Raw genomic sequence first — 16,799 nt, forward strand, 5'->3', positions numbered from 1 at the left:
AAATCCTACACCCCCTCCCCCCCCCCCCCCTTTTTTTTTATTCTGGGCCAGCTTTAGCTCTGAGTCTCCAGCTCTTAGGCCTCCTGCTGCTGAAAGCATGTATCTGGTTTGTTTCGGTTCTATAATCGAAACTCTGTATCCACTCCAGCTCTGAGATCCCAGCTCACTGAAAGCAGGTTCCTGAGGTTTTGTTTCACTTCTATATTTGTTACAATGTTTCAAACTGCAGGCTCAGAGGCTGGCAGCAGCAGGCGTGGAACGTTGGAGTCCTCCGTCACTGAAGCAAGCAAGCCTCATGTTCGCTTGAAGCTGCCTGGCTGCCGGATGCCATCTTGGCTGGCAGTTAATTTGCATATCACCCTGATTAGCCAATGGGAAGAGTAGCGGATGTACGGCTAATTACCATGTTTCTCTTTTATTAGATAGGATATATTAGAGGTCCAGAGCACAAAATTCATGCACAGTAGTGGTCCCTAGGCCTGGCTGGCAACCGAAGTGCAAGCATCTAGCATGGAAGGGCCGGTCTCAGCTAACCTCTGGGCCCTGGGCAGCACCTGGGCCCCAGGACCTCACATTCCACCCTCTGCCTGAGTCATGGCACCCAAGTCCCCATGTGGAGATGTGGTGAGTGTGGGCAGATGCTGCGGGCCGGGGTGCAGTATGGGCCTCTGGGTTGCCTAGCAGTGCCACATGGAAGCTGGGTGTGCCGTGTGCAGCATGCTCTCTCAGAGCCAACCTCGCAGACCGGCTCCTACACAAACCCATGGGAGCCTGACCGGACCCTGCAGTCCCAGCAGCTGTGGCCCAGCTCACCCTGAAGACACTGTGAGGGTGTGGGGTTGGCTCCTCATGGGGCACCTGGCACCTGAGGGTGGGGGCTTCCAGGACACAAGCCCTGGTGTCCCAGGGGAGGGTAGCAGGGGGAGTGAGAGTAAGCTTGGTGGACACCCCACATTCTCACCATACCTCCTCATCACCCCCATCCCCAGATAGCCAGCAAGAGGTCGTAGCGCATCACTGATGCCCTCCATGTTCCACGCTGCCCCCTGGTGGTCAGTGCACACCATAGCAAGTGGTCAAATGACTGCCTGAGGGGAAAATTTGCATATTAGGCTTTTATTATATAGGATATATATGTCTATATATCTCTATCTCTATATATCTATATCTAGATGTTGAGGACATATTTTTGATGCATGAGAGGTACAAGGTCAAGTTCATAAAAATTAAGGAAAGTCTGAGAAACTGTCACAGACTAAAGGGGCCTATAGAGACATGATGGGTAAAATCTAATGTAGTCTCCTATATGGGATCCTGGGACAGAAAGGGGCATGAGGTAAGAAAGCTAAGGACATTTGAATAAATTACAGATGTTAGTTAATGATAATGTATCAGTATTGCTCAGTTAGTTATAACAAAGCATCATTCAAATACGAAAATGTTATTAATGGAGGAAGGTGGGTGTGGTATACATGTGGGCCCTCTGTACTCAAATGGCAACTTCTCTGTAAGTCTAAAACTATTCAAAAGTGGAAAGTTTATTTAAAAACAAAAGTGTTACAAGGTTAGTGATACCTCCAGAAAAAAATGTAAAACCTAAGAGTCACAATATTTCTAGAGATAAGGCCCTGCAGACTTTGATCTCAAAACCTAAAATTATAAAAACAAGGAAAATTAACCACAGGTGGAGAGAGAGGGAATACATAAGAAACAGAAGATTAAGAGTTTCCAAGACTTGAGATAATAGAATAGCTCTTATACAGTACAAAAATTATTATTTAAAAAAGTATCTTTACTGTTGAAAGTATTCCAGATGTCCCCTTTTCCCCTCATTGAACCCCTCTGCCCTACTCTTGTTCTGCCCCAGGCCTTCACTGCACTGTGTCTATGTGTATGCATACATGCAAATAAGTTCTTTGGTTAATCTCTTTCCACCCACCCCCCTTCCCTCTGGAGATTCGTCAAAAATTATTTTAAATAATTAAAAGTGTAAAAGAAGTTATGGGAAGACAATTAGAAATAGTACTTGTACTGTACATCTTGTTCATTTGTAGAAACAGTTACGGGACCAAAAAGACATAGAAATGAGTATTTTAACAAATGCTCAGAAGAATTTTCTCTCTCATCGGTATAAACAGCCATGCATCTTACTCTAGTATTGAATGGTCATTATTAGAGACATAAGGTCTTAAATACCAGCTTTAGAAATAAATGTCATAAGACTTACCATGTAGTAAAATTCAGAGTAGCCTTAAGGAGAAGTATAAGAGCACCACTACTGAATGCTTATCTATAAATTTGGGGATAGAAATCATAGAAGATAAGGGTTTCCAACCACATACAGAATGTTTTTCTTCATTTGTTTGTTTGGTTCCGAAGAAGGAATTTACTTACTAAGAATTAAATTGCAGCTCCAAGTTATTTAATAAAGAGTTTTTACAAAATTACTAAAGTTTGTTTGCAATTTTGAGTAAATGATTTTACATCCCACCACTCTTAAGTAAGAAAGAATGAATTATAATTCTACATTGCTTTCTAGTTTACCTAAAGCTTTAATTCCATGATCTCTGGGGTCTAAAACTATCTGCCCATTTCTAGAAAATGACAACTGATATCCTCATATGCTCCCTTGAGCTTTTTGTCTGCAGCATGAGTCAAATCAAAAGACTTTAGGAGAAACTTTCTTAACAAAGCAACCAAAAAAGCAAAGGGACATAGCATTCTTTGGATGTAAAAAATTCTCCTCAGAATCAGTCCTCTGTGCATTCACTTGTGGTTTATGTAGTTATGACTCAATTAAATTATATTAACTGCCCCACGCAAAGAATTATTTTATGTTCCCTCCTTTGTCTAAAATATAACTCACTCACATGGGAGCCAGTTAGTCATCATCATTGTAAAGGGCAAAGAAATATGCTACAGTCTGATTAAATTCAAATGCTCAGGACATATCACTCAGCCAGAAGAGCATCTTGTGTTCCCATTAGAATTTTGTTACAGAGAGTATTATCAATTTATCACCCTTCACCAGTTTTCTTAGGTAAGAGGTGGAAGCTATTTTCATTTTCTTACAAAAACGAAGGAGCAAGAGGAGTTTGTCCAGGCAAATACAACAGCAAGTAAAAAATAAAAAAATAAAAAAAAAAAAACAGGAACCAGTTCCTCCAACTCGCTACCTAGACCCCAAGAAGCTTTATTCTGGGGATATCTAGGATTGAAAAAGAGATCAAAGTACGTAAATGCATCAAATGTAAAAGGCAGTTCTAATTTCTCATTCCTTCCAGAACAAACCCTTCAGCAAGTCCAGGCCACAAGTCCCAAAATATTGACCATCTTCACCCTTCATTCATCTCTACTACTTCCCCCATATTTTATCATCCTATCTTGGACCATGACAAAGATCTCCTAAGCACCACCTATGACTTTCATGCCTTGCTTACATGGATTCTGGTCATAATGATCAGAGGGTACTTCAAAACAAAACAAAACAAAAAAGGAAGCAACAGTCATTGTCCTGCTTCAAAACCCGGCATAAAATTAAAACTCATAGCAGTGCCTCCAAGATGCTGTATGATCTGCTGTATGTTCTGTGCCAGCAAGTCTAATCTCACTCTTATCACACTCTCTCCCATTCACAACTTGTCAACCACACTTGCCCTATCTCTGTCTCATACTCAAACCCACTGGCATCTCAAGGCATCTGCACTGGCCATTCTCTGAGCCTGAAAAGTTCTTACCTAAGATCTCAAAATGCCTGTCTCCTTGTAATTCAGGTCTCAGTTTAAAGGCTACCTCCTCAGAGAGGACATGCCTAACCTCTCTATCTAAAGTGCTGCCAGGCATTCTTTTTCTCATTGCTTTGTTTTACTTTACTTTTAGTACTTGTGATTACTTGATGTATTTTTCAGTCTACTTATTATCTATTCCCACCTGTTCTCCATTAGAATCTTAGGTTCATGCAAGCAGTAATTGTATCTGTCTTGATCATTGATATATCTCCAACATCCGCTTTAATGTTTAACACATAAGTGGGTAACAAATGGTTTTCAAATAAGTTAATGACTGAAAATATGATGGATGCAGTTATTCTAGAGACAGAGGCCAAATAAAGTATGCAGAATGGGAACTATTTGCTTATAGGAATAGAATAAATTAGAATTGCTTAAGGAACTTCTTCTTGTTCAAGGAAAAGTACACATCAGTTGGAACATCCCATTTTACTTTGAGTCATGTCCAAAGATATTGACAAACTATTCATTTGACAAAGATGGCTGGCTGTTTATCCAAATTCATGACCCCCACCCCCCTCACATACACACAAACACACTGACTATTGGATTAATATTGGAAACTGACTGCCTAACCAGGAATGATGTTTACCATTCCCCTCCCACCCACCCCTCCTCAAGCTTGCAATTCAGTATAGTTATTTTGATAAGTTCAGGCCAGTGAAATGTTAAGGGCCATGATGTTTGCTTATCCCAGGCCTGACCCATAGAACCTCTCCATCCATTACTCCCCCAGCTCTTTTCCACTTCTGACTGGCAAGAACGGAGATGATGCTTAGGACAGCTTTGCAAGCCCTGTACTATAGACGGCAGATCTTCCATCTAAGTCGGAGAATGACTGAATAGAAGAAATCACCATGCTGATTTTTTTACCCATGCATACTGATTCCTGAGTAAGAAAGAATCTTCTATTGTGTTTGAATTATTGTGCATATTAAGGTCTACCTGTAACTGAAGTTACTCTAGTAAATATTATCTAGGTTTCAGGTAATTTAAATATATCACAAGAGCAGGTTTGGCCTGTTACAGTTCTTCTGTTTGGCTCTTGGGAGACTTCAAATAAACACTTTTACACTAAATTTAGGAGGTTAGAAAAGAACAAATGTAGTAAAGCATGGGATGCCTGCTGGGGACAAGAAGGTAAAGGACTCAGAGTCACATAATGACAAATGGTTTCTGATTGGCTGTATTCCTGCACAAAGACAATAAAGGGGCTTCCATTCCCAGAAGAAGAAAAAAATGAGTGCGCTTAGAAGTTCTACCATGGAGATGGCAATATTTCCATTAGCAGGGTGAGCTCATAGTTAAGTTATAAAGAAGGAAAATTTTATCTGTGGTTTCCTTCTTAGAAACCACACTCTCTGGCTAATGCATACCCTCCTCCCCTTAGGTGTTCTCTCAAAAGATGCTGTCCTGACTATCAGGAAGTCTAGCTTCCAGCTTGGTTCATCCATCACTTCCCTTGAGCTAGTCACTTCACCTGGCTGGATCTAAACACCTTTTTACTAGATGGAAGTGGGGTCATGATGGCTGGCGGTTAGGCTGAACATTGTATTCAGTTCTGATACAACACTGAGCAGAATGGATTAGTCATCATTAAAGTGATTCAGTGCCTCGGGCCTTATCTGTTCTAGAGAACAAATCTCTAAGACCATACTAAGAGGTCTTTGGGCTGATGTTTCAGGCTACTATTGAGCATGAGAAAAGTCTATCCCTTATCTGCAAAAAGGAAAAAAAAAAAGTAGATCCTTGGCTATCTGAGTAGCATTAATTCTGCCTGAAGTCAGGAGAGTCACAGCCAGAAGATTGAGACCCTCCTGCCAGTCCATCAGATCTGCTTTTCTGCTACCCCCGCTAGTCAAAGCTCATCTACAATTTCCATTTGAATGATCTCTCTTTGTGGGTGGTAGAGCAGCATGACTATCATAATGTGCAAATTCTGTGCAGCAGCAGGCACCTTTTGCCCATTTTCATGTATCTCTCCATTAAATTTTCCAAATGTTCCAAGAAGCTAATCTCCTTTATCTCCCACAACAGTGGCATGAGGTGACCCTCACTAAGGCTAATGTGACCCCATAGACTGCATGGACCTTCAAGAACACTTGAGGTACAGCCTTATGTCTTTCTCCAATGAGGTTCAGATATATTATAAAGTTGTGGCACAATACTTTAGGAGACATCATGATCTGATGCACAGAATCGGTGAGGTGATTCAACCAGCATGACTCATGCCTATCATCAAGTAACTTTGGGATGCTTTGGGGAAGAGAGACTGAGCTTGGTCCAAGTGGTCACAGTGGATAGATAGGTCGAGAATGGGTAGAAGGAAGCCACAGGGAGACAGATTTCACTCCATAAGAAGAATGGGCTGACCTTGGGAGGAAATAAGCTCCCTGTCCTTGGGGTTGCCTATGCAGATCTATAGGATCTCTCAGAGGACATGAAACAGAAAAACCAAGGTGGATGTTTGCAAAGAAGAAATTTTAGCTAAATATCAGAAACAACTCTGAAAATTAGACTGCTCTACCTGGAGAAATAATGAGTTTCCTAATACTGGAAGTATTCAAAGAGATATTAGATGACTGAGAGATATATTAAGAAGGAATTCCTCAATTTGGTCAAGTATTAGACTATATGGCTTCTAAGTTTCATTGCACTCAATGAGTCTTTAAATTTTTTTAAGTGGGATTAATTTTACAATTATGGTTTAGTTTGTAAAATTAATTCACACACATACATGCATCTAATTGAAGCCAAATATTACTAAGAAGCCATGAAGATAAAAATTTCTTGCTCAGTCTCTTTCTACCTGCCAGCCACACACTCATGCTTATAACTGGTTACTTACCATTTACAACCTTACCCTACCTAATAATAGACAAACATGGTAATTGACCATACCTTTGCTATACCTCATAATCAGCGAGATATGCAAATTAACCACCAACAAAGTGGTGGAGTGAAGGCTTGAAGGTGGCTCCGGCTGGAGCGAAGGCCTGGGCCCTGGGTGCCAGAGGAAAACCGGTGTTGGTAGCCAGAGAAAAGGAAGGCCTATTGCACAAATCTTTTCATGCAACAGGCCTCTAGTTCCTAAATAATATGCATTTATTATATTTCTTGATTTATCAATTCTATACATTTTCAGTAGACTTTTCACTACAAAAGATGAGGCTTTATCTTTTTTGTACAAGGCCTATGTTCTCTTTTTCTAATCCCCAAAAGAGTCATGGGAAAATTTCAGTTAAATTAATAGTCATGTTTACATTATTATGACAACGCAAATATTGTTTGATACTGAGATTTTACAAACATGCATCTTTCTTATACAACACTTCAATTTTTCCAAAGTTAATAGCTATTTTCTTTTTGCCCATTTTTATGTATCTCCCATTAATTTTCAAAATGTTCCAACAATCTCTACACATCTATCTATATTGTTTTTCAAAACCTTGCATATATCAGAGCCATTCTCCTTGAAAATTGCCCTCCTCTCTCCCTGTTCTAATGTTTATTGGCTTCCTCTATTCCTCCTGTGCAGCTTTATTCTGCGACTTCTTGTAACCATTTTCCTGTGTTAGGTCCTCTATTTTATGTCTCCCCCTCCCCCCCCCCATTTTGGTTGAGCATGTCACCTAAAAGCCCTTTAAAGAGAGGTCCCTGGGGAATAACTTGTCTGAATCCTCACATGTCTGAGAGTACTTTTACTTACCCTCACATTTAACTGGTGATGTGACAGACTAAGTCTTTTCTTTATCCATCCCACCTTTATAAGAGATAACGCTCTCCTCTCCAATTTAACCTAGGTACCTGTCTGCCCAGTGAGAGTCTGTATTTCCCAGCCTGCCTTGCAGCTTGGTGTGTAGGTTCGGAATTTATGTGTGCAACTTCCACATCCCATTTAAATGGAAGCTCTCCTTCTCCTTCCCATGGGCTGAAACTTAGACAAGGTGGTGATGATAGCTTGACCATGTGGACTAGGTCAGCCCTTAGGGAGTGAGAAAATGAAATAAAAGGGATTGCCCCCGCTGTTCTTGTGCAGCTGAGCTGTCTTCCTGAATCACCTAACTACGTCTACCCTGCTAATACTCAGAGAATAAACATTTTTTCTTATATGAGCCACTGTGTTTGGAAGGACTGGGGAAAGGCAGGGCAGCCCCTGTGTTATAGCAACTTTGCCTGTTCCCTAGTTGAGAATAGAAATCAGTTGAAATAATTTTCCTTCAGAATTTTGAAACTGTAACTTTATTGCCTTTGAACTTCCAGTGTCAATCTTAAGAAAGCCACTATCATTCTGACTCCAGGCTTGTATGTGGATCAGTTTCTTCATTTAGGATCTTTTTCTTTTCCTTGGCATTTTACAATTCCATGAGGATGTATATTGATGGGGATCTCTTTTAATTCAATAAGCTGAGCACCTAGTGATAACTTTCAATCTGAAAACTTATAGTTTTTAAGTTCTCAAATTATATTCTTCTCCCTCATTTTCATGTGTGTACTTTCTAGAACCCTCAATAGTAACATGGTACAGCACTTTTGTTTAATTTCCTTACTAATTTACTAGAGGCCCAGCACATGAAATTTGTGCACTCGAGGGAGGAGAGTCCCTCAGCCCAGCCTGCACCCTCTTGCAGCCCAGGAACCCTTGGGTGATGTCCAACTCCTAAGGAGGTGGGAGCCTCCCACCACCACCACTGCGCTTGCCAGCCGTGAGCCTGGCTTGTGGCTGAGCGCACAGACCAGCAGGGGGCAGCTTCTGTGTCGAGCATCTGCCCCCTGGTGGTCAATGTGTGTCATAGTGACTGATCATTCCACCATTTGATCAATTTGCATATTAGCCTTTTATTAGATAGGATTTCTTATTTTTTATATCTATCTTTTTGTTTTATTTCTAGTAAATTCTTTAGATTTTTATCTTTTGATTTTCATTATGTTTTTATTTCAGATTCATATTTTTAATTTCTACAAGCTCATTTTGGTCTTGAGAATATTCCTTTTTATACTTCCTATTCTTGTTTCAGCTCTTAGCTCTCTGGAGATGTTAATTATAAGCTATTCTACTTTAATTTTCTTCTGCTCCTGTGTTGCCGCTGTGTACTCTGAATTGATTATTATTAGTATTATTATATTTTATTGTAATCTCTCTCTTACTCATGTGTGAAGCCTTTTCAGAATTCTGGTGTCCTTGGCTCTTTACTTATATTTTTATATGAGTGTGGAAATGAGGAGTCAACTTTCTGTCTTTCCTGCAGTGTTCTCAGGCAGCAAACCAGTCTTTGCATCAGCAGGCTCAGATGTCAATGTCCATAAGTCTCTCCTCTGAATTTCCTCAGTTTCCCCAAAGAATAAAGCATTCTGTCTTGAGGCTGGCATACCAATCTGAGGCTCTGGGGTCTGGGCTTGGAAAGGTGGTTGGAAATCCTTTTCTTTACTAAATAAACTTTCCCTTTATCCTTTGTTTGGTCACACATCTCACATCAGCACTGTGCTTGGTGTCCCCAGTTCAAGGGAACAAATCTCAGGTCTCCAATATTGTGGGGCAGAGAGTTTCCTGGTGGTCTGCAGTAAGGAAGGGCACTGAAGCTCCAACTATTCTGTTTTTAGCTTCTAACTAATTTTGCTTCCACCCCTAACAGCCCTGCCCCCACATTTTTGCCCTTGGCTGAGATTATTAGAGGTTGGCTCACTTCTCATAGCATCCCATGTCACAGACCCATAAGTTGCTTTCAGACCTCCCAAAATATGTTGACATTTCTAATTTTCTGTGAACTCGTCCTCCATGTTATTTGTCCTTGAGACAAGGCATGTCTGTAATGTAATCAGATTATTTTTAAGGAAATTCCAGAATATTTTTAAGACAATATTGGAAACTCTAAGTCCCTTCTAGGATTCTGTTCTGGAAACTTTTGGAAATGTCTGTATTTCGTAGTAGAGGTGATTTCCACAGTGCTCCTGAGTCTTTGTAGAATCAAAAGCCATGAGAAACTTCAAGAATCCCATGCAGAAAAGTGGCCCCAGTAGAGAAGTAGAGAAAATTGAAGCTTCTCTTGGAATGCAGACTGACAATTGTTTGAAAAATCCGAAGTGTAGAAAATCATCTTAAGGTGGCTGTAAACATCAAACTGATAGAAGGGCCTCTCCAACTTCCCACCTCACGCAGGGAATTCTATGTATTGTTTATGCTTATTGCCCTAGAGATTGCAAAAGACTGTCTTTGTTTTCTGAGACAGGAGTCTTTTAAATCTCATCAGACTTGAAGTGCAGCCATCTGGCTCCCCCTCCAGGAGGTGCTAACACAGCTCTGGTGCTCAAAAGTCATGGCCAGAAAGGCAAGACAATCGTCCATGTGAACAAACACACTCTTCAAGCTCTCTCTTTTAATTATTTAAACTCCCAAAGGCTCTGAGGTTAAACAAGTTCTTCCTGGGGAAAGGTAATTTTGTCCTCTTTTCTCCACTCTTACCCTCGACCTCAAGTCCTCTACAGGAACATCAAGGTCACTGCCATAAACTTAGTTGGCATTAGAAAGCTTCCTCCATCTAAAACTGACAGAGCACCAGTAAAGCTGGGAAGGTTTTCTCCCATGAGGCTGGGAATCTGTTCTACTCTCTCATTAATTTAAAAAAAAATTACTTCCTTGGGCAAAATGGAGCACGGCTGTCAGTTATCCATGTCAGAGAAATCATAATATTATTTCAGTTTTCTTCTGCACCCCTCCAACTCGTAATGAGTTATTTTTAGTGCAAACTGTTATTTTTGGCTCTTCAAATGTACTAATCTTCATGAAGAAGAGGCAGAGTGTTTAGGATCTCAATGTCAGGCATACTTGGATTGAAATTCTGGCTCCCCCAATAACTAGCTATGACATTTTGAGCATGTCACTTAACCTATAATATTTATACACAATCTATGAAATACACCATAATAGTATGAAATAAGACACTGAGGAATATGAAATGGAATGATGCATATAAAGATATAAGCATATATTTTATCATATAGTAATTGTCAATAAATTTAACATTGGGAAGATTAAAAAAAGCATGTATGTGTGTAGTTACGTTAGGCATGAGATATTGAATTGTAAAAGTTTGAGATACTTAACTTAATATTGCAACTGTGCTAAAATGAACTTTCTGATTGCTCCAGTCTAACACCCAACAGAACCTTTTCACAACTCCCTGCCAAGGAGGAGTCGCACTGCCTCCCAGAACAGAGTTCACTCAATGCTTAAAGGTGGCTCAACTGTTAGTTATTTTTATGATAAGCCAAAAATATGGCTCCCTATCATTTTTATCAGTTGGTGGAGCAGAGCTTTGAGGGTACATGATACAAATCTAATCTGATCTGACTTCATGGTCCTTCAAGAATCTGAACACAGCTATCCAGTATCCCTATGAGCTTTCTCTTGGCTAACGTCTTGAGCTGAACATGTTCATTTCCTTCTAGATTGTCTATACCTTGGTCTCAGGCCCTTCTCTATTCTGGGTACTCTTCTCAGTTACTATGAGAGGTAGCCAGGGCTGAATGTATGATTGCAAGAGTACTCTCACTTAGGCTAAACACAGTACATCTCTTCCTTGAGGAATTTTTAAGTCCCTTGAGCAATATGTTTTCAACAATACACACACACACACACACACCCTAAGTATAGGATCCAATAAATTTGAGCCTATTAGAACTCCTTTGAACTTTGCCAAGAACAACTTTTTAAAAAGTAGCACCTGTGCTTTGTTTACGATAGCATGTGTTGAGAAACTATAAGATGAACTGGAGTCTTGAGGAAACTGAGGTTCCTGGATTCTCTTTTTAACTCACTTTGAGAACCAGTCCTGTGACTAAACTCATTCAGGTTCAACTTTAGTCACAGCCCTTCACTTTGAACAAGTGTTACAGGTTGTATGACTTTGTTTATAATAATCCCTACCTCCCACAACTTCAGTGAGGGCTCATGGATGAATGCTTGAAATTTGCCCCATACAAAGTCTGTAACAGGAAATACTCTGAGGTACTGCCACCTACCTGCTTCCATTCAAGATCATCCATATTTGCAAAGCTTCTTTCTGTTCTCCATTTTAAAAGCAACCTATGGGAAAGTTAAAAACTGTTAAGAGACTTGACTGGGTAAAATAACTGTAAAATGAAGTTCGGAGTCCTGGAATCCATTGCCACCCAGTTTATGTGACCTTGGTCAACTCCCTGCTTTTGCCAAGGTCTCCGTTTTCTATTTTGTGAATAGGGATCTTCTGGTTACAAGAATCCTCCAAAATCTGACTACTTTGTAGTTATAATTTAGTCTCTCCTTCTCAAGTTTACATCATTATCTGATACTTCCTAGAATTATACGTCAGAAAGCTACATTTTTTTAAACCATAGAAATGTGATGAATCAAAAAGAATAGAGTTCCTGAAAGCATTCAAGCTAGTGCCCTCAACAGTAATTTAAATGATTTCATCTCATTCATTTATGTGAACTTTGATAGAAAGAACTTTGAAGCTACACAGTATGTCATTATGAGTGTTACGTATACTTTCCAGACAGTGAGGACTTATTCTAAGGATAAAGGGACAAGTCATTTATCTCTCAGGCCCCCTGAACATATCCAAGTACCTTGCTTTACCATTGCTGAGAAAAAGAGATGCCCTACACAGCGGTCTGGCAGGTATCAGGGAACAGAGTCTGCTAACTAGCAAACTTGCTTGCAAGGTTGCCTGAGTGATGACCCCACAATAATATCCCCTTATCCAGGCAAACAGACACATGATAAATGCAGGGGGGTGGAAAAAGAACTCAATATTTCTTTAACACCATACACTTCTTCATGTTCACATCTATTGTAACATTGACCCTTATATACATCTCTATAATTTGCAAAACAATTTTTGCGCCCAGTAGTTTATAGTAATAATAATCCTGCAGAAAAATGAGCCTGAGTAAAGATACAGTATTTTGCAAGGTTCAAAAGATAAAGATGAAAAATAGTGGCCAAATCAAGGCATGAATTCAGGTCATCTGACGATAAGTCCTTTGTTCAGCCCAGCAGACCACATTGCCTCTCACTCCCATCAATTTGACTCCACAGAGGACCTGTATGCTGAGAAGGACTAGTAGAAAAGGATATCTAAACATTGTGGCAAAAGTCAGTAACTCCAATAACAAACGTAAAATCTGATGTCAGAACCACAGGGATGCGGTGTGGTCACTTACAAAGGAATAAGACTTGAGTACTACCAGATTTCCTATCAGCACCTTTCAGGAATTAGGAGACAATGAAAAGTCTTCAAATTTCAGAGGGAAAAAGAATTCAACATAAAACTCTATGCCCAGTCAACCCATCTATCAAATATAAAAGCAAAATTAAGGCACTTTGGATATACAAACCTCAAAAAATTCACTGCCCTTATACTCTGATTGAGAGACATTGCTTGAGATATGGTTCTCTGCCAAAATAAAACATAAATTGTTAAAGAGGATGAAATTAGATACAAAAAAAAATGGCTGAGAAATAAGGAAAACTAGAAATCAAGTAAGTGAAAATCCACTACCTGAAACATTTGGAAGATTCCCCTTTAATCTGAAATATGTGGAAGGCATAGAATTTTTCTTTCTACATGACAATCTATACTTTCTAGTTTTATAAGTAATAATATTTACATAATCATAATATTTTAAATTCTATTCATTCATTTTCTTTTTTATAATCTATCTATTACACAGTCACATAAGATGTATTCACAACTTTAAATAGTATAAAAATAATTACAGAGAAAAATTTGGAGATGGAGGAGTATACTACTGTCATTTTTTTAATAGTGAGTTTATCACTGTATAAAGTTGATAAAATATAAACTAGAGTTTAGTTATATTACTTAAATTCATGGAGGCTACTGATAGGCTATCCAAAAATTATAACCAGGTTAACAAAAATTAGGAAGTGGAAGGGGGAAAAATAGTGGATAGTAATGTCAGTGAGTAAACTTCTCCAACCTCAAATCTGGGAAATAATAGCTCTATTTAGAGTTAATACATCAAAAAATACAATAAAAAGTAGAGACCCAAGTCTGTTATATAAAGTTATAACAATAATTGCTAGTACAACTAAAAAGAGAAAATATTGACAGTGGCTGTCCCTGGGGAGAGGGGTTTGTGATGAAGTAGAGGGTGGTTTTACTTTTTATTTGTGTTCTTCTTCTCTGTGTGAATATCTTAAAATTCTGTACCTGTATTAATTTTATATTTAAACAAAGGAAAACTGAGCCTATTTGAATATTTAATAACATCTGGATAAAAATCTAGCTGATGGTTTGACTTGATGCTGGCACATATTTAAATTCATACAAAGAAAAAGGTAAGACTCTAAAAAATCAGGTTTATCTCCTTTATTTAAAAATGAATTATCATGAGCCAAGAGAATGAAAGTGACTCCCTCAAGGCTACTTTATAGTACTGGCCATAAAATCTAATTAATAGTCATTTCAAGAAATTATTTAAATAGCCCCGACTGGTTTAGCCCAGTGGATACAGCGTCAGCCTGCGGACTGAAGGGTCCTGGGTTCGATTCCAGTCAAGGGCATGTAACTTGGTTGCGGGCATATCCCCAGGGGGGGTGTGCAGGAAGCAGCTGATTTATGTTCCTTTCTCATCGATGTTTCTAACTTTCTATCCCTCTCCCTTCCTCGCTGTAAAAAATCAATTAAATATATATTTTTAAAAAAGAAATTATTTAAACAATTTTAAGGAGCCAACATTGTCCTAATTTTCAAAATTTGGTAGTGTCAAAATTTGGTAGCTTTTGACACGATTAACCACTCTTACCAACAACCTAGTCTCAAAAGGAGACCTCAGTTTGACTTTCTTCTCCTTGCTGACTTAGCTATAAAATGAGATAATCTCAATGCCTACTTTACCAAGCAATGCATTTTCAAGAATTTGTAAACCATCAAGTCTCAGATCAATGTTATTAACACCATTTTCGTGTTTTGTTCATCTGCCATAGTAAAAGGAAGAGCCTACACAGACTCTGAATGGATTTACATCAAGCAAATATGTTTTGTTGTCTCTTATGAAGCCTGTCAAAGTGACTTAGGCAGAATTTCTAGGCTTCCCTGGCCCACTAGGTCTTTAAATCAGACTGTTTCTGTGACAGGTCAAGGTCCTCTCACAGTGCATTTTCTCTTTAGTCATTGACATGCAGAGATGCCAACAGGGACATATGCCTGTCCCAAACTATTTGGCTTTTCTTCCTTTCTTTTCCCTCCTCCTCTCTCCCCCTCCTTCCTTTCCTTCTCTTTCTTCCCCCTTTTCATTAAATCAACCTCAACAAAGAACTTAGCATTTCAAACCATTCTTTCTATAAGTTCAATACCTCCCTAGCTTTTTCTTTCTCTACACACTGTACCACCCACCCACATGCCTCCATGTGCCAGGGCAATAGACACTTCATCAGGCTCCACAGCACCAATAGGCTTTACACTTTCATGGCTTTGATTACATGCTTCACTTTGTCTACACTGCCTTCTCCACCTACCATGAAAGAATCATACCTCACTTTTAAATTCTAGCTTATGTATCAACCCTCTTCTCCATTAAACCTTCCTTGTTCTTCACACCCCTTCTCACCAAAACCTAAGCAATCACTTCCTCATTAGCTTGCCATAGCTTTTCATGTAGTTCTACCTTTTGCCACAAGTGTCTGTATACCTTATACTGGAGTTATTTGTGCATGTGCCTCAACATCTGATCATTCTTATTCTGTAGGATCCATGTCTATGTTCTCTAGTCTCCAGTATTACAAGGCCTGGCATATAGTAGGTGCTCAACAAATATCTATTAAGTTCTACTGATTTGCCAAGGATTATGTAGCTAGTAAATGGTAAGGTTAGGACTAGAACCCAGGTTTCTGACTGCTGTTCCACTGTATTCTCCATCACACCACATGGCCTCACACTGCACCATACATTTAAGGAGCTGAGATGAACATTTTGAACTATGATATAGAGTCTGGGAGACAGTCATGTTCTCTACCAGCTTGATATCAATTCAAGCTGACATATACCATAAGGTATAAAAATGTCCATGCATGAAGCAAATGTTAAGATTTGCCACTTTGATATTTCATACATAGCGAAAACATGCCAAACTTCATTAGGCATCTTCAGCATCCCTTAAAGAAAGGACGGAAGATATTTGGTGAAGTGTCATGGCTGCTGTCCACTTTTTAATCAATTGTTCTCAGGTGAAGGAAATAAACTGTTTCCAGAAGTGATTTGCATTAAAGAAAAACCTTCAGAAGCATTAGGCTTGCCATGTGGACTTTCTGATTTATAAGGAGATTCAAGAAGTTAAAAACTGAGAGGCTAATATATTTAGTACAGCTGTCATCCAAGAACAGATTAAAAATGAAGAGCAAAATTTTGATTTATTGTGAGTAATCATTATTTATCTAAGAAACTTCAGCTCACTATTATTCTTTAAAAACATTGAAATATAATTCCAATCGAAGTTGTTTGCTTTCCTTTATTGTTTCATCCTGGAAAAAGAATAAACAATACTCCATAAACCTACATATATTGTGAGCCACTGACGGCAATTTAGCTGAAATTATTTTTTTTATATATTCTGGGTCAAGAAAAACATCTATAACAACCGTACATTAACATGCAATGTTCCCAATGAAACCTTGATTGTCTGAATCTCCACTTTCTCTCAATGCCCAAACAAACTCAGATCCTATCACCTGTCTTTTTTCATTATACACAACCCACTTACACACGATCTCTATTACCCAGTATAATTCAAGTGCCCCTGTTCTATTTGGAAAATTGAAGCTTGAAGGAACATACTGTCTGAAATACACATTGATTTTCACAATGTAACAGAAAATCTTTTACCTAAGATTTCTTAAATAAAACAAGTCCAGGTATTAAGAGTAATCCCTAGTTTTTGCGTAATAGGCAGAATCCAGACACTTATAATCACCCTGCTCTTCCAGGGATCAATCTAGAGAAATAGCCT

The sequence above is a fragment of the Myotis davidii genome, unplaced genomic scaffold, assembly GCF_000327345.1.
Source record: "Myotis davidii unplaced genomic scaffold, ASM32734v1 scaffold41, whole genome shotgun sequence".
Lineage (NCBI taxonomy): Eukaryota > Metazoa > Chordata > Mammalia > Chiroptera > Vespertilionidae > Myotis > Myotis davidii.